This window comes from Ornithorhynchus anatinus, chromosome X3 (assembly GCF_004115215.2).
Source record: "Ornithorhynchus anatinus isolate Pmale09 chromosome X3, mOrnAna1.pri.v4, whole genome shotgun sequence".
NCBI classification, from domain to species: Eukaryota; Metazoa; Chordata; class Mammalia; order Monotremata; family Ornithorhynchidae; genus Ornithorhynchus; species Ornithorhynchus anatinus.
In genome coordinates this window covers 24637081-24661191 of record NC_041751.1, presented here as the reverse complement: position 1 = coordinate 24661191, position 24111 = coordinate 24637081, and the positions used below count along the sequence as shown (strand labels likewise).

Below are 24111 nucleotides of genomic sequence, written 5' to 3'. Positions count from 1 at the left end.
GCACTTACTATGTGCAGAGCGCTGTACTAAGGACTTGGGAGAGTACAATGCAACAGCATTAACAGATACGTTCCCTATCCCTAACAAATGTATAGTCTAGAGTATCCTTGTTTAATCAATTGTAAATACTGAGTGAATGCCTTAAAGCCAATGGCCAGGAGTTTATTAATGATAATAACAACAATTACGGTATTTAAGCACTTACTCTGTGTCAGACCCTGTACTAAGTACTGGGATGGATACAAGCAAAATCAGGGTGGAAATGGTCCCTATCCACATAGGACTCACAATCTTAAACCCCATTTTATACAGGTGAGGTAACTGAGGCACAGAGAAGTTAAGTGACTTGTTCAAGGTCACACAGCAGACAAGTGCCAGATCCAGGATTAGAACCCCTGATCTTCTCTCAGGCCTGTGCTCTATCCACTACACCACACTGCCTCTCAATGCTTCACCACGCTGAGTTTCTGCTTCCAGCAGAGAAAAATGGGAAACCACTGGAGATTTTTGAGGAGTGGACACATGAGTACATACTGAAGTTTTAGAAAACTAATATGGGCAGCAGACTGGCAAACGGAAAGACTGGAGACAGGGAAACCAGGGAGGAGGCTAATGGAGTGGCTAAAACTGTAAGCTCGTTGTGGGCAGGGAACATGTCTACCAACTTTATTATACTGTACTCTCCCAAGCGCTTGGTACAGTGCTCTGCACACAGTAAGTACTCAAAAAATACAATTGATTGATATGATGAGTGCCTGGAACAGTATAGTGGCTAGTCATATGGAAAGGAAGGGGCAGAACCTGGAAATTTAGGGAAGAACTGAAAGGATTTGGTGATGCACTGAAATTAGGGGCTGAAAGAGAGGAAGAGGTCCAAGACAATGTTCAGGTTTAAGAGGCTAGGAGGATGGTGGTATGATCAATTATGATGGGAAATTTAAGTGGAGGAGAGGATTTGGGAAGGAAGATGGGGAGTTTTGTTTCTGTTTTGGAAATGTTAAACTTACCAGCAGGCCAGCTATGTGTAAGTGTCCTGAAGGTAGTAGGAAATGCAAAGGCTGGGGGGGGGGGGGGCGTAGATTCTGGAGTCAACCACATTAAGGCAGTAGCTGACATCATGGGGGTAGATGAACTTCCCAAGCATACGAGTGTGGATTGAGAAAAGCCTGGAGATATGTGATGGGAGACAGAGGAAAAGCTCTCTCCATCCACTCCGGCCATATTTCACTCTGCTGCCTGCATCATCTTTTTATGAAAACATTCAGTCCAAATTTCCCCACTCATCAAGAACCTCCATTGGTTGCCCATCCATCTCCACATCAAATAGAAATGCCTTCCCATCAGCTTTAAAGCATTCAATCATCTTGCCCCCTCCTACCTCACTGATCTCCTGCTACCCCCAGTCTGCATACTTCACTCCTCTAGTGCCAAACTTCTCACTGTACCTCGATCTCGTCTATCTCACCACCAACTGCTCACCCACATCCTTTCTCTGGCCTAGAATGCCCTCCCTCTTCACATCTGACAGATGATCACTCTCCCTACCTCAAGGAAGGCACATTTCCTCCAAGACACCTTCCCCGACTAAGCCCTCCTTTTCTCTTCCCCCACTCCCTTTGGTATCACTGTAGGCTGGGAACTTGTCTACCAACTCTGTTTATACTGTACCCTCCCAAGCGCTTAGTAAAATGTTCTGCCCACAGTGAACAATCAATAAATGTGTTTGATCAAAAACCCAATAGAGAACATGTCAGCAAAACCAAGGCTAGATAAGATGTCCAGGATCAGGAAGTGGTCTATGGTGTCAAACACATTTGAGAGGTTGAATCAATCAATAAAAAGGATTAGGATGGAGTAGAATCCGAGATTTGTTAAAGGGGAGGTCACTAGTGACTCTGGAGAGAATCATCTCAGTGAAATCAAGGGAGCAGAGACTGGACAGCAGAGGTTGGACATAGGTATAAATAACATTTGAGGATTTTGGCCAGGAATGTACAGGCACTGCACTAAGCACTGAGATCACACCTGAGGGTTTCAATTTTCTCAAGTATGTGGTCAGGTCATTAGGGGCAAGAGATGGGGGAGGGCGTTAAACATCTGAAACAACTGGTGAGGGCAATGGGCATGGGAGTCAATAAGGATAATTGGAGAAATAATGCTGCCAGGCAGGGGAGAGCAGAGCTAAAGCAGGCAAGGATGAACTTAAAAAGATGGTGGACGAGGTCAGCCCCATATCTGGATTCCCGCCAGCAGCATTCTGAGGCTCGTGCATGGAGTGAAGGAAGCAGACTGTGGAGGTGGTCCAGGGCTTAGCGCAGTGCTCTGAACAAAGTAAGCACTCAAATACTATTGACTGACTGCTCTCCTGCCAGAGACTTGTGTCCGAACTGATTACCTTTGTATCTAGCTCAGTGCTTAGAACAGTGCTCAACACATAGTAAGCACTTAAATACCATAATTATTATGATTATTATCGAGGGTATAGATCTGTACAACAAGAGCGGGGAGGTTAGGTAAGGGAATTCAAGTGGGGCATGATAGCCAGGATAAGTGGAAGGGGTCTAGAAATGAAGAAGACAAATACGAGGTGGGTGGTTTCTTCTCTCACATTTCCATATGTTTCTCCTGCTCTTAATGGGGTCTCTTTTAAGGGTGAGGGAAGGAGAAAGCATAAGAGAAGGTCATGTGGCAGCAATGCCTAATTTTTATCTCCAGAGAGAGAACAAGAAATGCCAAAAATAGTCCAGCAATCATTCTGTAGTATTCTGTAGGGCTTTAAGACCATGCTAAATAGCATTAAATGCTAGTCTAGTTATTTGGCTGGAATTTTCAGCTTGTCCTCCAAAGTTCACAGTTGGTCTGCCAGCTTTGGCATAGTTTGAAATAGTCCCTTCTCTCTGTCTAAATGAATTCAGCTCTAAAATACGCAAATTACTTGATCCACTCCTCTTTCACTCTTAAGCTGTTCCATTTTATTACCTTTTCAAAATAAATATTAAGGCAGTAAAACGCAGGCTAACAATGGCTTGTCTTGTCTTATCCCGTGGAGTCGTTTCCGACCCATAGCAACACCAGACATCTCTCCCAAAATGCCCTGCTCTCCATCTGCAATCGTTCTGGTAGTGAATCCATAGAGTTTTCTTGGTAAAAATACAGCAGTGGTTTACCATTGCCTCCTTCCGTGCAGTAAACTTGAGTCTCTGCCCTCGACTCTCTCCTGTGCCGCTACTGCCCAGCATAGATGAGTTTTGACTTGTAGCAGATTGCCTTCTGCTCGCTAGCCACTGCCCAAGCTAGGAATGGAAATGCCTCTGCTTGACTCTCCCTCCCGTAGCCGAGACTGGTAGAGTACTGGAAACTCTCCAGATGAGACCCTGAGAGGGGAACAATGTCTAGGCATCATGCTGTTTTTATGTCCAGTTGCAAAAGACAATCCCCATATGAAAATACACTTGGATGTGGCCCTTGGTATTTTAAATGACTTACATTGACTAAGCACTGAGAATTAGGTACGGAGATAAACTTTTTGCTTTCTAGGAGTTAATAGTCTAGCTAATAAGGTTAAAAGGCACAGATTCCCAACTGCTCCTATTTTATAATCACACCTATATATGCATTTTAAGACTTCCTTTCTCCATAGCAGCCCAATAAATCCCAGATTGGTCGACTGCTCAGGGGACAGGGACTATACCTTCACCTTTTATTGTATCTTCACCAAGCACCTAATACAGGGATTTGTGCCTGGTCAAATGCTGGTGAGGATGTTATAGATTTATAAATTTGCCTTAATACTTTGAATTTGCATAGACTGTGGACTAAACTCCCCTCTAGACTGCAACTCATTACTGGCAGGGAATGTCTCTAATTCTCTTGTACTCTCCTGAGAGCTTGGTACAGTGCTCTGCATGTAGTAAGCACTCAATAATGCTTAGTGGCATAGTGGATAGAGCACAGGCCTGGGAGTCAGGAGGACCTGGGTTCTAATCCTGGGTCCGCCACGTGTCTGCTGTGACCTTGGGCAAGTCACTTCACTTCTCTGGGCTTCAATTACCCCATCTGTAAAATGGGGATTAAGACTGTGAGCCCCATGTATGACACAGACTGCATCCAACCTAATAACCTTATATCTACCCCAGTGTTTGGCACATAGTAAGCGTTTAAATACCAATATTATTAATAATAAATACCATTGATTGTACTTTTTTTCCCCAACATTTTTTGTATCTGTTCATTGTATCACCTCAACCTCACTGTGAGGCAAGGAAAGGCAGTTATTATTATCCCCTCTAACAGATGAAGAAACAGAAGCAGAAAGACATCAAGTGAGTTGCCCAATGACATATCGCGACAATGGCAGAGCTAGAATTAGATCAGAACCAAGGTCTTCTGATGTCCAGACCCATGCCCTTGCCACAAGACCACACCGATCCCCAGGAAGGTGTGTTCTTGCAAATTAGGCTTTGAAGATAAGAGAAATCTGGCAAGTGACTAGATAAAACATCAATTCGCAATTACACTTCAGAAGACAGACATGACAACTGATTAATCACAGAGACTAATTAATTAAATGAACCCTAAAAAGACCACACTACCTTACAGAAAAATCTGAATACAGCCTTTAAAGCACACTCCAGATGGAGTCAAGATATAATAATTGTATATGTTAAACCCTTACTATGTGCCAAGCATTGTACTAAGCCCTGGGGTAGACAAGATAATCAGGTCCCACATGCAGCTCACGGTCTAAGTAGGAGGGAAAAATAGGTACTGAATCTCTATTGTGCAGATGAGGAAACAGGCACAGAGAAGTTGTCACTTGCCCAAGGTCACATAGCAGACAAGTGTGGAGCCAGGATTACAACCGAGGTTCTCATACTCCCAAACCCGTGCTGCTTCTCAACAACTGCAAAAATGTTGGAAGAGCCGAGTTTAGAAGAAGATTCAGGCTCCTACTGAAGGCAGTACTAAAGAAAAAGTATGACATTTATTCTTGCAGCACCTGCTGTTTGGGAACTTTCTTCAGGAGCCAGAGCTTAACATATCCCCAGATCATGTGGGATTGAGAGTTTAACGAAAAGATAGGAGAAAATTGAAAATCAACCAGGACTCCTGGTTGACACTCTCTCTCTCTGCCTGCTGGGACACATCCTGATAGCCTTGTTGGATGTCCAGTCTCACAAGCTGACTTTTAAATGCACATAATTATAATTTTACCTTGCTCATATAGTTTGTATGTTAAAATAAAACCTGGATATCTAGGGGTTTAGGGGCATTTGAATCAGGTTTAGTGATCTGCTTTTTTTCTTCCTGGGCATTAAACTTCTTTGTTAAAATTCCAAGAATTTGGGAAATGTCTGGAGGTATAGCCAGTTCTATAATGTGGGGGTTGTGTTCTTGCAAAACTCTGCATTAAGAAAGACTCGAGTGTTTCTGACACTGGAGCTCTGTATCTAAACAGACTAGCATTGTCAGCTAAATGTTCCCTAGCTCCCTAAGATTCCAGCCAAAACACATAGTGAAAATGTGCATTCTGGAATAACCGAGTATACCATGAACCCCTCTATCAATAACCTTGGAAGACCAGCTCCACTAAAAGTCACATGGATAGTAATTGCAGGTCTGTGGTTTGGGATCATGATCCAAGACATCTTAAAGGACTCACAGGACTCATTTTGGAAGGTGTTTTTATAGACAAGTATTTATCAGAGGATGCTTTGAGATTTACAGTAAGCAAGCCTTCACATCTTTCACTGTCTCTCCAAAGGTTTTTCAGTTCTGGGTTAGAACAGGAAAGCAGGCACAGTAGGCTTAATGACATGGATTGGAGGTCTGGAAATTGACCAAATTCAGGCCTGGCCCGTACCTGGGTCCAGCCTGGTACAGGCCCTCAACCTAAGCATATGAGCCAAATCAGAAGTGATCCCAGTTCAGCCAGAAGTGGGTCACCTCCAGGACGTACTGCCATACCTTCAGAAAGTCATGGGTTCTAATCTTGGCTCCGCCACTTGTCTGATGTGTGACCTTGAGCAAGTCACTTCACTGGGCCTCAGTTCCCTCATCTGTAAAATGGGGATGGAGACTGCAAGCCCCAGATGGGACAGCAACTGTATTCAACTCGATTTACTTGTATTCATCCTAGCTCTTAGAGGGTCTGACACATAGGAAGTGCTTAAATACCACAGTTATTAGTACCTGCCAAACATTGTTCATGTTAGGTTGTCCCAGTAAGATACTAGGATTTGTCAGTTTCAGTAACCCACTGGAGCATCCTCACGTGAGAGAGAGAGAGAAAGAAAATCCCCCAGCCTAAAATGACCAAATTAGCACAACTGGAGGGTTGGGTGATTGCCTGAACTCAATCTGACTCAATATGGAGCCCCTCACAAGATGAGAATTGCCAGGACCATTATTAATCATTTCAACTACAGGCAGCAGAATCAGAAGTGAAGGCAGCTGGTGAGCTTGCCTCATACTTTCCTCGACCACACCAATAGTTTCTTCTAAATTCTGCTGCTTAAATTGGACCCTCTAGGAGGGAATTTATGTCAGGGAAGCAACTTAGCCTACTGGAAAGAGCATGGGCCTGGGAGTCAGAGGACCTGGGTTCTAATCCCAGCTCTGCCACCTGTCCGCTGTGTGATCTTGGGCAAGTCATTTCACTTCTGTGCACTTCATTTACCTCATCTGTAAAATGGGGCTTAATATTGGGAGTTCCATGTGAGACATGAACTGTGTCCTACCTGATTAGTTTATATCTACCTCATAACTTAGTACAGTGCCTGGTGCACTGTAACTACTTAAATACCTCCCCCCCCCACACACACACACGTACTGCCATTTGGTTATGATAATTGCCCCTCTGTGAAAAGTTTTTTCTGGGTGGCTGAGAAAATTTCTTGACCACAGTTGCTTGAATGGGGAAACAAAGGAGAAAACAGAGAACAAGTTTTTTGAAACTGCAGACTACATCATGTATAATGATAAGACTTCCTGATCAGCCTATTTTGGGATTTTTTTTATTTTTTTTTTAGTCTTGGCCTTTCTGGACTCACAGGAAGTTTTTTCCAGCAAGATACTGGCTGGGAATGATGTCTACGGACAATTAAACTAAGAAAATTAAGTACTGAGGGACCACCACTGAGAAAAATGGCCTATTCTCCATTGGACCCAAGGAAAGTTGCATTAGTCACGATGATCTGGCATGCTACACCCCGAGGACCATTTCAGCGGAGTAACCGTGCTCCTTCAAGCGTGGAGTCAAGGGCAGTTCATGAATCATGGGTCTGTGGTTGGAGAGGAACAAGGTCACAGAATAAGAGACGTGCTACTGCTAGACCAACCAAATCTTGCACCTGGAAGCCGAGTCCCTGGTGGATAAATTTGGGGGATGTCATTCAGGGGGTACCCACATTGTTAAACAAAGATCTGCTATCTTGTTCTAAGGGACTTGGTTTGTGCTGTTTGCCAAGTGAGGCCAGACTCGTCTAGGAGACTGCTCTCCTCAAGAAGGTTGTGACGCTAGAAGCGTTAGGTCACTCCGGGCCCTAGGAATATGGCAGAGGCAAAAATGGTTCAGCCACACAGCCAACCAGCCAACTGTAGGAAAATGCTTCCTCCCTTGCCCAGGGTGGATAGCAAGCTAAGTGCTGATTAAGTTCAAACCTGGCTAAAAGAATGCTGAGTTTGTGAGCCGAAGCAAAAATTTCCCATGGGGAAGCTATCATGGTTTGTTCAGTATCAATTCTGCTGCCAACTTTGCCTGAGATAGCCAGCTGAGTGCAATATGCTGTGCTTAATGTGACTGTGCCTGGACAAGGGCAGGCCGAGCTCTAAATAAATGATATTTATTAAGTGCTACTATTGTGTCAGGCGATGTACTAACCGCTGGGGTAGATTCAAAATAGTCAGGTTGGACATAGTCCCTGTCCCACATAGGGCTCACAGTCCTAATTCCCATTTTACAGCTGAGAGAACTGAGGCACATAGAAGTTAAGTGACTTGCCCAGGGTCACACAGCACTCAAGTGGCGGAGCCAGGAATAGAATGCTGGTGCTCTGACTCCCATACCTGTACACTTTCCATTAGACCACGCTGCTTCGTATCCCCTGAAGAGACCACTTGAATGAGGAAACGAAGGGTATTGGCATCCATTCCATCAGCTGGACCTCACAGAGGAGGTATTAGACAACAGAAGCGATAGCATTACTGGATCAGACCAATCCAGTTCAGAGCCTGCATGACAACCTGTGGTAATGAACTCCATGCTTACCACCTGCCATGGGAAAATGTTTCCTCTTGGTTTTGAACCTAGCATCTCTAAGTCCCAACCAGTCCTGTAACTGGAGAATTTGGTAAACAACAACAATTTCACATTTGACCTACTTGCCCTTATCCAAATTCTTCACGATTTGGTAAAAGTCAGTCAATCATGTTCCCTCTCTAGCTTCATCCGTCCTACCAAAGGCCAGCTCCTAGTAGGGAGACAAGTACTCTGACCCTTAATGGGTTGCTGAGCATAGCAATGGTTATGCTCCTATGCAGTTCACCAGGCACTGGGGGATGGGGAGTTGGAGGAAGGGGATGGTAGACAAAGTTTATGAGTGGCCGGCAGTCACAGACCTAGAGGAGGTACTTTGGGATAGGATAACGGAAAGTTTTAGCATCCGCAAAGGGAACCTCTTTGTCAGGGGGGCCTACAGCCCCAAGGGCTGTAAGAATAAGCAGTACCCATAAGAGCCAGGCCTCTGAACTGGTAAGCAAATATGGTGAATAAAATTGGCACTGAACCAAATCACTTTGAAAGCACAGTGTTGACGCGACAGACACAGGTACAACAGACACTGAGTGCAGGCAAGCCCTGCGATAATTACAGCTGTGAAGCTCTGCTACTGCCTTAACCTAACGACTGTGCAAATTCAAGTGACTGCAGCGGTTTCCTTCATTCAATATATATGTGACCACAAATTAAGCACCAAGATTCAAGTCCACCGAGCAGGAGCACAGATCCGTACTTTTAAGTCAATTCAAGTTTGGGACAGCAAGTCAAATCTGACTGGTCAAGTGATTGGGCATTTCTGACCCCATGGCCCGAGGTGCTGTGTGATCCTGTCACTGTGGAGTCTGTTGAGTCAGAATGCATAGGGTCGATGCAGACTGAGCAAATGTAGAATCTGTTCAAATGTTTAGTCCATGTGAAAATATCATCTAGCAAAGGAGCTACCTATGCAGTAGTGCAAGCCAAAGGGTGGACTGAGGAAAGTACCATCTGTAGGACTGTGGCTAAAAGTGGGAAAACAGACTCCTCAGTCTCATCAAACCAGACTTTTTTTTGGCCAACTCTACGTGAGAGCAGATGAGCAAACGGGTGTGTAGAACCACCTGGGGACAGATCAGAGAGACTGATGCCAATTTGGGGAAAATCTAAGTCCAAACAAATGCACTGTTGGAGCCGCAGTCCTATTTTGAGTCAGTGAGCCAACCAAAGCTAGTGGGAAAACTTTGGTCATATATAACGCTGGAAATGTCCGAATCCACAGTTATCGATATATGAAACCCACTCATTTCTGACAAGACGAAGATCTGTAGCAATTGCAGCTTCAGGTCAGCAGCAAATTCACGTGAGCTCCCCAGGAGGCAAGCCAAGTTCATGGATACTGCTGAATTAATGCATTCTGTATATAGTGCAAGATACAGGATGTTAATGCAATATGCAAGTCTAGCAGGGGACAGTATCTATGCAAACGTGTAGAAAGTGAAAGTCTAAGTTACATTGTAATACCACATGTAGCTCTGAGAGGATACAATAAATATTACTTGTACAGCTGTTTGAGTAAATGTAGCCTATTAGCAAGGTTTCTTTTTATATACTTCTGCAAAACCAGAGAAATCAAAAAATGGAACAAAACACAGTAGAACCAGAGTTGATAATAATAATTATGGTATTTGTTAAGCGCTTACTATGTACCTACTAAACCTACCCTATCAGTTCTCTGGAAGATAAAGATTACCACTGGCTCCATGGTCACCCACAAATCCACCTCCTTTTCCTAATCTGGCAACTGTCCAAAGGAGGTCTGCCTTGCCACCAAAAAGCAGGCCTCTCAGACAAGCTAATGCTGTCCGACGTATGTCACGACCTATGGACCTCTCACAAGTGGAAGACTCGTAGAAGGGCTAATCACCTGGGGTCACTGGCAAATCGCCAAACTGTGTAAATCAGGGCTCGACAACTGGCCACCTGTTAACTGCACCCAAAGTAGTGTGTACAATATAGTGCAACAACAAAAAAAAAAAGTCAAAGATAGTGGAGGCTTTATAACCCTGAGACTGCCTTCAGATGGATGACTGTATTAGAACACACTGCAAACAGACCCCTAAACACTCACTTCCATTTGTTCATCGTAAACTCCCCGCTTTAGCAACTGGAGTAAAACGTCTTACTTCCTCTTCACTGCAGGACACTCTTTCATTGCCTAGTAACCTGGCTGGATTTAAGTAAAAGGACCCATAATCAGAGAAGGCTGTAAATTTTATTATCTAATTCCTCAAAGAGGCATTACAGAAGGTACCAAAACCTATCCAAGGATAAAGAAGTGCATTGATGCGAATCAGTATAATCACAATATGGACATTTAGGCTATTTACTGCTTCAGAATCCACACAAGTTCAAAGCCTTCCAATCCCAGCTAAAAAGACCCTCAAATAAAGAATATGCTGCCTTAACGGTCACATCTCCCTCTTTTCCCGGTCACATCTCCCTCACATCTCCCTCTTTTCCCCGGGAAAATGCATTTGGATCTGTGACCTTTGGACATTTGCTATTCACCACACCCCCAACCCCACAGCACTTACATACATATCTTTAAAGTATAAATTACTTACCTATTCATATTAATGTCCATCTCCCCCTATAGACTGTAAGCTCATTATGGGGAGGGAATGTTTCTGCTAGTTCTGTTGTACTGTACTCTTAGAAAAGTGCTCTGCCCATAAATTGTAAATGCTCAATACCACTGATCGACTGATTATTTTAATTCACATCAATGGTACTTGAGCACAAGCTGTATGCTGAGCACTGTCCTAGGTGCTTGGAACAAAATACAATGGAGTTGATAGACATCTTCCTTGCCCACAAGGAGCTTACAGTCTAGAGGGGGAGATGGACATTAAAGTAAATTACTCAAAGGGTAAATGGGAGAGTGTAGGGATATGTACATAAGTGCTGTGGGCAAATAAGTAATGGGTACAGATAAAAGTAAAAAAATCATTTGAAAGCATCAGGTTTGTGGTGTAGAGACCAGAACATTAATGATAATTGTGGTATTTGTTAAGTGCTTACTATGAATCAAGCACTGAGCACTGGAGAAGATACAAGATTACCAAGTCAGTCACAGTCCCTGCATCACAAAGGGCTCACAGTTTAAATGGGAGGGAGAACAGGCATTGAATCCCCTTTTTACAGATGAGGTAACTGAGGCACGGAGAAGTTAAGCGACTTGCCCAAGGTCACAGCAGGCATGCAGAGGAGCAGGGATTAGAACCCAGATCTTCTGACTCACAGGCCCATTTTCTTTCCACTAGGCCACACTGCTTGAGTAGTTAATACCCAGAGAGAACCTCTATCAAATATAGATTTAAGAAACAGCTTAAGTCCTGGGGGGAGAGGGAGAGAAAGAAAAAGAAAAAAAAAAAAGCACAAAAACCCCATGAACCCAAAACCTAATTCCCTGAATCAGTGCCCAGGCACTTAAAAAAAAAATTAGATGAGTCTAATATGATTATTCAAGAGAGATCATTTTTTTCAATTTATTAGCATGAAATGGTGAAACTTTTCTGCATTACTAACTAAATAAAGCAGAGGGTTCCTGAGCTCATGTTACACTTCCTTGTTCTGAGTGTTACAAAAGAATGCAGGACCACACAACTCATGACAAGTCATGAGAATCCTCCAAGCAATACACTTTTTACTACAGACTTTATATCCCTTCAAATACAGCATTTAGATCTCATTAAGGTAATGCCTAAAAATAGACCACTGGGAACACCCTGAAGATCACGTTCTTGGATTCACTTTTTCCTCTTTGCCACAGATGTTTGAAGAAAGGAAGAATATGACTGTAAATATAAGACACTAAATAATCAATGGTATTTACTGAGCACTTCTTGTGTGCAGAGCATTTTACTAAGCACTTGGGAGAATACAAGAGAATTGGTAGAAATTCCCTACCCATGAGCAGCATGGCCTAGTGGAAAGAGCACGGGCTTGGGAGTCAGAGGACCTGGGTTCTAATTCCAGCTCCACTATCTGTCTGTGACACCTTGGGTAAGTCACTTAACTTCTCTGTGCCTCAGAGGCTTCATCTGTAAAATGGGGATTACAACTGTGAGCCCTATGGGACATGGACTGTGTTCAACCTGATTAGCTTGTATCGACCCCAGTGTTTAGTACAGTGACTGACACATAGTAAATACTTAACAATACCATAAAAAAAGACCTTAGTGTCAAGGGAGACAAAGATGTTTAATTATGGGTATGTAGGGAGAGCGGCATGGTATAGTGGAAAGAGCATGGGTCTGGGAGTCAGAGAACCTGACTTCTAATCCCATCTCTGCCACCTGCCCATTGTGTGACCTTAATAATAATAAAAATAATAATGGTATTTCTTAGGCACTTACTATGTGCCAGGCACTGTACTAAGCACTGGGGTGAATACAAGGAAATAGGGTTGGACATAGTCCCTGTCTCACATGGGGCTCACAGTCTCAATCCCCATTTTATAGATGAGGTAACAGACACAGAGAAGTAAAATGACTTGCCCAAGATTATACAGCAGACAAGTGGTTAGGCAAGTCACTTAACTTCTCTGACTCAGCTTCCTCAACTATTATATGGGGACTAAACACCTGTTCTTCCCCTCACTTGGGCTGTGAGCCCCATGTGGGACAGGGACTGTGTCTGACCTGATTATCCTGTATCTATCCCAGTGCTTACAACAGTGCTCAACACATAGTAAGTGCTCAACAAATACCATGATTATTATTACTTAAGTGCTGTGGGGCTAAAGGTTTGGGGGGCGGGGAGAGGGGATGTCAAGTGCTTAAAAGGTACAGATCCAAGTGCATAGGAGGCACAGAAGGGAGAGGGAGAAGAGAAAATGAGGATGTCAGAGAAAGATTCTTGGAGAAGATGTGCTTTTAGTAAGTCTTTGAAGGTGAAGAGAGTGATCATTTTGATTGTATATGAAGCGGGAGGGAGTTCCAGGCCAGAGGGAAGACTTGAGCATGGGGTCAGTAGTGAGACAGAGAAACAGTGAGTAGGCTAGCCTTAGAGGAATGAAGTGCATGGGTGGGGTTAAGGTAGAAAAAAAAAGCAAGTTAGGATAGGAGGTGGAGAGCTCACTTTACAGCTCAAAGGTAAGGAGTTTGTTCGATGTGAAGGTGGATGGGCACCCACTGGAGGTTCTGGAGGAGTGGGGAAACATGGACTAAAGTTTTTTAGAAAAATGATCCAGGAAGCAGAGTGAAGTATGGGCTGGAGTGGGGAGAGACAGGAGGCAGGGAGGTCAACAAGGAGGCTGATGCAGTAGTGAAGGCAGGATGGGTTAAGTGCCCAGCACTTAGAACAGTGCTTGGCACATAGCAAGTGCTTAACAACTGCCATAATTATCAGGATGGTAGCAGTGTGACTAGAGAGGAAAAGGCAGATTTTAGCAATGTTGTGAAGGTTGAAACAATGGGAGTTGGTAACAGACTGAATATGTGGGTTGAAAGAGAGATGAGTTAAAGATAACACTTGTGACACAGGGTCTACACTGATGGGAAAGAGAGGGGGATAACAGGTTTCGGGTGGAAAGATCCATCCTATTTGAGTGCTTACTGTGTGCCGAGCACAGTCCTATGCATTTGAGAGAGTGCAACAACAGAGTTGGTAGGCACATTCCCTGACCAAAACAAGCTTACAGTCTAGACAGGAAGACAGACATAAAAAAAATTACGGATACGCAGAGAAGTGCTGTGGGACTGAGAGGCGTGAAAAAAGCATGCAAATCCAAGTGCAAGGGTGACGCATAAGGGAGTGGGAGAAGAGGAAACAGAGGGCTTGGTTGGGGAAGGTCTCCAGGGGGAGATGTGCTTTTAATAAGGCTGTGAAGGTGGGGAGAGTGATCATCAGTCAGATATGAAGAGGGAGGACTTCCAGGCCAAAGGCAGAACGTGAGTGAGAGGACGGTGGCGAGACACATGAGATTGAGGCACAGAGAGTAGGTTGGCATTAGAGGAACAAAGTGTGCAGGCTGGGTTGCAGTAGGAAGTCAGGAGGTCATAGGTTCTAATCCCAGCTCTGCCACTTGTCTGTGTGACCTTGGGCAAATCACTTCTCTGGGCCTCAGTTCCCTTATCTGTAAAATGGGGATTGAGACTGTGAGCCCTGCATGGGACAGGGACTGTATCCCACCCAATTTTCTTGTATCCACTCCAGCGCTTAGAACAGTGCCTGGCACATAGCCAGTGCTTAACAAATACCATTATTATGCTAATTCGATCATTTCTGTTTCTTTATTATCACTATAATGTTACATGACAAAAATGAAGAACAGGACATAATATGTGCCCCAAGTAGAACCCTGGGGCCAGCACTGGAGTACAGACCTGCTCATCTACTATACCTAGTACCCATACTTGCCAAGGGGTTAGGGAGAAGTGGGGGGGTAGGGGGAAAAGAAATTGTCCAATTCATAACTGCTGCCCATACCCATAGAGCCAAGGGTCAGTTGGATGAAGAAACTTTTTTGCAGGTGTGGGGAATGCACAGGAGCTAGATATAGTATCGTTATAGGTCTCTACTACAGAGTCACACTTAGGTACTTGGAGAAGGGTAAATAGGTCACTGCACTGCCGTCCTCCACCCCTCCACTCCCCCACCCCCCCACCCCCCGCGGCAGAGTAGTGCTGACCAAGGCTGGGAGGGAAATGAAATGGCTTCCAGGCCCCTGCTCTATCCAGTAGGCCATGCTGCTTCTCTGCTTCTCAGAGCTGGGCAGGCCTGTGCTATCATTTAGTTGCCTAGTGGATAAACAGGAGCCTGGGAGTCAGAAGAACCTGGGTTTTATCCCAGTTTCACCACTTGTCTACTGTGTGACCTTGGGCAAGTCACTTAACTTCTCTGTGCTTCAGTTACCTCATCTGTAAAATGAGACTGTGAGCTTCACCTGGGACAGGGACTGTGTCCAACCCAATTAGCCTGTATCCACCCCAGTGCTTAATACCGGACACATAGTAAGCACTTATATTCCATCAATATTATCATCATTATTACCATACCCTGACACTAGTGATCTCACCTGTACCTTTATTACAGGGCAAGTAAAATATTGCTAAGTGGGTCTTCTAGCTGGAGAAGTGCAACCATTAAGCAGAGCCTCAAGACTCTAAAATTAGTGGGGAAAACACTGTTTTTTGGGGCAATGGCTGTTGTACTCATCCTGGAAGCAGAGGATATTCTGTTTTTCAAACCCTTGAGCATTTTTGTCGGGAGAGGATTTGATGGTCACAATGTGAAGAGCTTCAGTATTCAGTGCTCCAAGACCTTTTAGTACAGATTAAGGACTAAATTAAGAAAACCATAAGGAAGAGTAAGCTTTCCTGGGTAAAGTTGCTCAGTACATCAATTACCCTAAAGCAGTGCTTCTGCAACTAATAAATAATAATAAATTATTAAGTGGTACAGTACTTCCCACTAAGCACTGGAGTAAATACAACATAGGTCAGACAGAGTCATGGTTCCTGATGATGTTCACAGTCTAAGGCGGGGAGGAAAGGACAGGTATTTAATCCCCATTTTATTTAATCCCCATTTTACAGATGAGTAAACTGAGGCACAGAACAGTTAAGTGACTTGACCAAGGTCACACAATAAGCAAGTGGCACAGTCAAAATGAGAACTCAGGTCCCCTGACTCCCATGCCAGCAGACCCTGAGAGTTTTAAGGGCACTGTGAAGCTCCAAACAGTTACTGAATAGTTGCTGTAATGAACTGCATGCTGTATGAATAGGATAAGGAGCATTCTTTACCCATATTCCATCTGCTGCAATAACAATGACTACAGAGACAAACTGCATTCTTTTTTTAGTGACTGTAGCACTGGAGGCTGTGGGTGCTTTGGGAAAAGGGAAGACAGGATTGAGGAGGAGGTGTTGTACGATGAGAGTTTGAAAAATCACAGCTATAATGAAGGCTTTCATAATTAGATTACACTCAAATGCTTAATTTGTTAAAATATCAAAGTTTAACTAGAATATTTTCACTACGGTAATTAACACTCATGACCAAGCCAAAGAGGTTATTTAGTCTCATTCCCCATAGTTCTGAAATTGCTTTGACTAATTTCCCTCCCTCCCGCCCCCAAAAGTGTCATTTTTAAATTGAGGATTAGGGAATTACAAATGTTACAGTGTGACATACGCCAGCACCCCCCCCCCAAAAGTCTTACTTTAAAAATCTCCAGATATAGGTTTACTGTTTAGGAAAGTAAATTAACATCTTCCAAATTCAGTTTTGTGCTAGTCTATAAAACGTTATAGGTTTCTCACAACTATCTTGCTATTCTACTACAATCTACAAAAAGAGGCCGAGATCCTTCTGCGTTTGATATTAAAGACATCATTTCACCAACGGTAATTAGGCCATTCCTATATGCCTAGAGGTAGATATACATCTAAATATAAGCAGGTCCTCATACATCCCTAACCACTTTAATGAAAAAAAGGGAATTAATGTTCTTTTTGACACTCCCATTCCCTTTAAAATGAAAGCCTGTTGCAAAATGTATTTCTAAGACATGAAAAGTCTCATTAAACAGAGGAAAAATAATCTGTCTACAAGTTTCATTGAAGAAACTATTAAACAAGTATGACAAGCATCTCAACTTTGCTCAGTTATTGCTTTACATCAAGTTTACTTATTTATACCAAAATAGCATCTCCCTGGAGCCAGGATAACAAGGTTATTTTTACTGTTGGGAGTATCTTGGTAGTGCCATGGAAGTTTAAAACAATAAAAATTTTTTAAAAAAGGTTGATTTAGAAGATCAGTGAGGATATGTATGGGAGAAAGCTCATTGAGTGCCTTAAAGCTCAGGGAAAGGAGTTTGTTGAATGCAGAAGTGGATAGGCAACCATTTGAGGTTTGAGGAATGAGGAGAGATAGGGGCTGAATAATAGTTATAATAATAATTATGGTATTTGTTAAGCACTTACTATGTGCCAAGCAATGTTCTAAGCGCTGGGGTAGATAAAAGGTAATCAGGTTGTCCCACGTGAGGCTCACAGTCTTAATCCCCATTTTACAGGTGTCTGAGGCACAGAGAAGTAAAGTGACTTGCCCAAGGTCACACAGAAGACAAGTGGCGGAGTCAGAATTGGAACCCACATCCTCTGACTCCCAAGACTCCCAAGCCTCCACTAAGCCACACTGACTGAATGGTTTTTCAGGAAAATGATCTGGGCCACAGAGTGAAGTTTGGACTGGAAAGAGAAAAGACAGGAAGCAGGGGGGTTAGCAAGGAGGCTAACACAATAGTCAAGGTCATTTACCATAGTAAATAAGTGCCTGGATCAGATTGGTAGCAGTTTAGAGAAAGAGGAAAGGGCAGATTCTAGAGACATTATGAGGGTAGAACAGATTGAACGAGAGAGACGAGTCAAGGTTAATACCAAGGTTACAGGCTTCTGAGGCAGAGAGGATGGTGGAGGAATAAGTGCAAAGTAATATACCTGAAGTAAAATAATCCAAAAATCCATGTCAATGGGCTCAGAGCTGAGTCAAAGAAAGCAGTCTCAAGATCATCGGTTTCAGTGTGTGGATAACTGAACTCTGGGTATTTCCAATTAATCATCATCAATAATATTTGAGAATTTACTGCATGCAGAGCACTGTATTAAGTGCTTGGAAGAGTACAACAGTTAGCAGATCCATTCGCTGCTCACAACAAGCTTACAGTCTAGAGGAGGAGACAGACATTAAATTCATAATTTCTAGCAATTTGTAGATATGTAGGTAAGTGCTGTGGGACGAATATCAAATGCCCCAAGGTCACAGATCCAAGTACATAGACAATGCAGAAGGGAGAGGGAGCTGGAGAAAAGGAGGCTTAATTGGGAAAGGCCTCTTGGAGGAGATGACCTTAACAAGGCTCGAAAGGTGGGGAGAGTCATGGTATGGCATATTTGGAGAAGGAGGGAGTTCCAGGCTAGGGGTAGGTCGTGGGAAAGGGGTAGGCAGAAAGATAGATGAGATAGGGGCACAGTGAGTAAGCTGACACTACAAAAGCAAAGTGCAGGCTGGACTGTAGTAGATCAGTGAGGAAAGGCAGAAGGGGGTGAGCTGACTGAATACTTTAAAGCCAATGGTAAGGAGTATCTGTTTGATGCGGACACTCAGCCAGTGGAGGTTCTCAAGGAGTGGGGAGACACGGACTGAACGTTTTTTACTGAAATTTGGACCAGAGTGGGGAGAGAGAGGAGACATCAATAGTCAAGGAGGGATTAGGATAAGTACTTGGATCAGCAGGGCAGTGGTTTGGATGGAAGGGAAAAGATGGATTTTAGCAATGTTGTGAAGGACAGAACTGACAAGATTTGGTGACAGACTGAATAAGAGAGATGATAAGAGGACATCAAGGTTACGGGCTTATGAGATAGGAAGGCTAGTGGTGCTGTCTATAGTGATGGGAAACACAGGAGGAGGCCAATGTTTGGGAAGATGAGTTCTGTTTTGGACATGTTTAGTCTGAAGTGTTGGCAGGGGGATAATAATAATAAGTTGGTATTTAAGGACTTACTATGTGCAGAGCACTGTTCTAAGCACTGGGATAGATACAGGGTAATCAGGTTGTCCCACGTGAGGCTCACAGTCTTCATCCCCATTTTACAGATGAGAGAACCGAGGCACAGAAAAGTTAAGTGACTTGCCCAAAGTCACACAACTGAAAAATGGCAGAGCCAGGAATAGAACCCATGACCTCTGACTCCTAAGCCCGTGCTCTTTCCACTGAGCCACGCTGCTTCCAGGTAAGAGATGTCTTGAAGGCAGGAGGAAATGTGAGAGAGAAGAGAAAAGAGGGAAGAGGAGAGGGGAGAGGAGATCAGGCCTGTAGATGTAGATTTGCATAGAGATGGTAGTTGAGGCCATGGGAGTGAATGAGTTCTCCAAGGTCCTGGAAGTAGATGAGGAATAAAATGAGACCCAAAACCTAGCCTTGAGGGACTCCCACTGCCAGAGGGTGGGAGGCAGAGGAGGAGCCTGCAAAAGAGATTGAGGAGAAACTGTCAGAGAGGACCAAGAGAGGATAGCGTCAGTGAAGCCAAGATTGGACAAAGTTTCGAGAAGAAGGGGGAGGTCTACAGTGTCAAAGGCAACAGAGGTCTAGGAGGATTATGATAGAATGAAGGCCATCAGATTTGGAGAGAAGAAGCTCATTGATTACCTTAATATCGGTTAATACTACATTATACATAATATTTGGTGAGTGCTTCTCTATGCAGAGCACTGTACTAAGCACTTGAGAGAGTACAATAGTATAAGTAGAGATGATTCTTGCCCTGAAGGAGCTTACAATCAAGTTGGGGAGGAAAAAAAAAACCTACTAAAATAAGTAGGGAGAAGTAATGGAATTTATAGATAGATATGAAGTATGGCAGGTCTTGGTTGCCACCCTGGGGGTGGCAGATAATATCGAGAAAGTTGTCTCTCTCGTAGCACTCGCTCTCCCACAGGATCCCACGATTGCTGGCCTCCACATGAGACACGACTGGAGGTTTTTGGCCCTAAATCCAGGAGGATAAGAGAGATCTGGGAATCACTTTGAGAGTGCAAGGATTCCAGCCAGTCTCCTCTGGGTCCCAAAGCTCTTCATATCTCATTCTTTTACCACAGATTTTGGGGCATCCTACTCACTGCCCCAAGACTCTGCACCTCTCTTTCTGTCACCACTCCATGGCTGACCATGGATCTCCAGGTCACTTATCTCCCTGGCAGGGAAATATCAAGATCTGAGTATCTGAGATCTCTAAAATATTTAATATATTCTTAATAAGGTAACAACAAAAACCAATCTAGGTTAAATCACTTTTTCCTGGATCTAATACTGTTCTCCCTCCAGGAGAGACATCCTACAGAAATGGTGAATAAATATAGTTTGAGGAAAAGATGAAATAAATGGCTCTCTTGTCTCCCTTACTTTGTCCCCCAAAGTCTGAAAACTGAGAAACTACCACTCAGCACTTGTGAAAAAGTCATTCTCAAACTGTTATATAAAGGGACACTGCACTTACATAATACTGAGCTAGATGCTGAGGGATCAGAAGAGTTTTACCTCCCATGTAGTAGCTTCTAGATTGTTACAGGGACATCCAATGTTTACATTATCAGAGCTTAAATTATCCCCACCATTTACCTATCTTTTTAAACCCATAAAATGGACATTATAAAAAGCTGAGCTGAATTGTTGGGGAAAAGAAAAAATTTTTAAAAAAGCAAAAAAAGTCATAAGAATAATGGATTTTCCCTCACAATATGCATTAGTTTCTTTCATGACTTATAGCCCCAGCTCCTCAGGCTTTTCTTGTCCCTGCTCAACTTTCTCTTTCCCACCTTGTGTCCCTGGGTCTCGTTCTTGCCCTTCTTGGGGGGGGGGGGGCTCATGCTCACATGAGAATTTGGCACCTACAGAGTAAAGCGCACAGCAGACATGATCTCTGCTTCATGACAGTTATATCAAGACTTGTCATTTATTGAGCACATACTGTATGCAGAGTGCTGTATTAAGCACTTGGGAGAGTACAACATAAGAATATAACCGACATTACCTGCCCACAACAAGCTTACTGCCTAGAGGGAGAGACAGACATTAATATAAAAAAATTACAAAGATGTACACAAGTGCTGTGGGTCTGGGAGAGAAGGATGAATAAAGAAACATGTCAAGGCTATGCAGAAGTGAATGGGAGAAGAGGAAAGGAGGACTTGGACAGGGAAGGTCTCCTGGAGGAGACGTGCTTTCAATAAGACTTCAGTGTGATATTTGTGGACGATACAAGACCTTTTGACACCATCAATAACCAATGGCTGCAGCAACTACTGAAAACATTTGGCTACTCTGAGAAGTCTGTCACAATCATAAGATCATTCCTAGAGGCTATGGCTGGCCAAGCCATAATTGGAGGGGTCACTTCTGATTCTCTCCCCATCACCAACAGATTAAATCAAGGCACCACCTTCCTACGGAGAAGCAGTGTGGCCTAGTGGAAAGAGCACAGGTCTGCGAGTCAAAGGATGTGGGTTCTAATCCTGGCTCTGCCACATGTCTGCTGTATGACTTCGGGCAAGTCACTTAACACCTCTGTGCCTCAGTTACCTCATCTGTAAAATAGGGATTAAGACTGTGAGCCCCATGTGGAACAGGGACTGTGTCCAACCTGATTACCTTGAATCTACCCCCAACACTTTGAACAGTGCTTGGCACATTGTAAGTGCTTAAATACAACAATTATTATAATAATTCTGATCCTCTGGGAACTCAACAGCTGAGGACATCATCAAAAGTCCTTGAATCACTCATCCTGGAGCTCCTGTATCCTGATGACTGTTTTAGAAACACATCCAGGAAGTTATATGCAGATGATTATGAATTACTTTTCTAGAATCAACTAATTTTCTTTCGAGTGACAATAAAGCCTGAAGACTGAGGTTATATACCAGTCTGCACCTGACAAACCAGATCCAAAAATTAAATTTCCAATAGCAACACAAAATTAAATATGGTTGCTGAATTCTTACTATAACGTTGCCATGAACCAGGACATCTTCAACCCTGGAATGTATTTGAGTGAGAGCAATATGTTGCTTTCTAGCCACTGTGGCTATTTCCACTGCCCCCTCCACCACTCTCCACCCCGTGATCAATTTATTAAGCACTAACTGTGTGCAGAGCACTGTATTAAGTGCTTGGGAGAGGACAACAGAGTTGGGTTGAAGGGTATGATCCAAATGCATAGATAACACAGAAGGGAGAGGGGGTTGGGAAAGAGGGCTTCATAGGGGAAGACCTCTTGGAGGAGATATGATTTGAATAATCCTTTGAAGGTGGAGAGTGGTGGTCTGTCAGATATGAAGGGGGAGGGAGTTCCAGGCCAGAAGGAGGACGTGGGAAAGGGGTCGTGGGAAAGGGGTCGGTGGCGAGATAAAAGACTGGGGCACAGTGAGCAAACTGGAGCTAGAAGAGCAAAGTGTGCAGGCTGGGCTGAAGTAGAATATCAGTGAGGTAAGGTAGGAGGAGGCAAGAAGGTGGTCCTCTATTAATAATAATAATAATAATAATAATTGTGGTATTTGTTAAGGGCTTACTATATGCCAAGCACTGTGCTAAGCGCTGGGGCGGACATAAATTGGGTTGTACCCAATCTCTGTTCTCCATTTACGGTTTTAATCAACAGTAAAATATAACAAGTGACCACACTAGCTACTTTAGCATGACCTCAAAGTAACCACAGCTCCTCAGTTTTCTTCATCACAAGAAACTTACAAAGATTAATAGGGAAAAAGGATAGACTTTACCCTGATCAAATCGGGGAGCACCTCTTGGATTTAAAAGAAAAAAAATTCTCAAAGTATTTCCCTGCTACTGCTGTATCACCTTCTTTCAATATCTATTCTACGTGGCCAATTAAGTTTCTGAACTATTACTTTGCTAGTAAAACAAGAGAAAAACACAAAAATCACCACTACCTTTTCCCCTACTCGAATTCCTTTCCCAAAGGAAGATTCAGAAACATTTTTATCATTCTTCTCTCCTGGCTTTATCTGTCACATTTGGTGTGAAGGCTGATTTTCAGCCAGAAATATGTAAGAGGATGGGAGGAAACTGGAAGGCAAGTCTATTTACTCACAGAAAGCTATAAAGGCATAGCCTCAGTTAGTCACCCCAAAAATACATGGATACTTTCTGCATTCTTTGCTTACATACCCCAGTACCTGTAAGGCCCAAACTAAGTGCTACAGCCAATGACTACAGGTAAGTCAATTCCCTCTCAATAAAGTCCGTTCCCTTCTCCCTTCCCACCCTTCCCTGTTCCAAGCAGTTTTCCTCCAACCTACCCCCCTCCCCACCCGAAGCTGGTAATACACACAACAAATGGCTCTGGGGCTCCTCGGGGAGGATGCCGACACCGTCTCCATAGGGATGGGGCCAGCTGCTCTGCTTAACACAGAGGCTTCTGGGCTCTGCTTTCTGGGGAATGAGAGAAAGAGGGTCAGAGCTGGTCAGAGAGAAAGCTGAAGCAAGCCTGCTCCCTGCCTCTTAGATGGGAGGCAGGACCAAGACATCCAGCCATCAATAGGGTCCCCCTATTAATAAAAAAAAAAATCAAGAAGCAGCATGGCTTAGAGGAAAGAGCAGGGGCTTGAGAGTCAGAGGATGTGGGTTCCAATCCTGACCACCACTTGTCTGCTTGACCTTGGGCAAGCCACTTACCTTTACTATGCCTCAGTTACCTCATCTGTAAGATGGGGATTAAGACTGTGAGCCCCACATGGGACAACCTGATTACCTTGTATCAACCTCAGTGCTTAGAATAGTGCTTGGCTCATAGTAAGCACTTAAATACCATAGTTATTATTATTATTAATAAAAAGTCATTTGGGACTGGGAAAAGAGGGAAGGGAATTGACATCTGCAGAGCTTGAAGATCAAGCAAAAATAAATAAATAAAAAAGTTGGGGATGGGTGTGGGATATGGTTTGTGTCAGAAAAGCTGCTAGGGACAGGGAGGGGAAAGGGCAAGTAATTTTAATGTAAATTATTGAGGCGGGGGCGGGGGGAACTGGGCGGGGGGAATGCGTTTGTATTTCTTAAAACTTACCTATAGACCTCGGCCATTGTGTTGGGGCTGGTTCTGGACTGGAACCTAATTGTATGTAAGACTACGGGAAACGCCACTTAACTTCTCTGTGCTTCAGTTACCTCATTTAGAAAATGAGGATTAAGACTGTGAGCCCCATGTGGGACATGGACTGTGCTCAACCTGACATCTTAAGAACAGTGCTTGACATACATAGTA

At 43.6% G+C, this 24111-nt stretch overlaps 1 protein-coding gene and 1 non-coding gene across 2 annotated transcripts in view; both read right to left on the bottom strand.

Moving 5' to 3' along the window:
* Window positions 1-24111, bottom strand: part of SNX30 (sorting nexin family member 30) — a 118655-nt gene that overhangs the window by 83013 nt on the left and 11531 nt on the right. The gene's annotated exons all lie outside the window — the stretch shown is intronic.
* LOC114807701 lies at window positions 3252-3384 on the bottom strand. Its single transcript, XR_003755776.1, has one exon. It is a non-coding gene; the product is annotated as a small nucleolar RNA SNORA7 (small nucleolar RNA).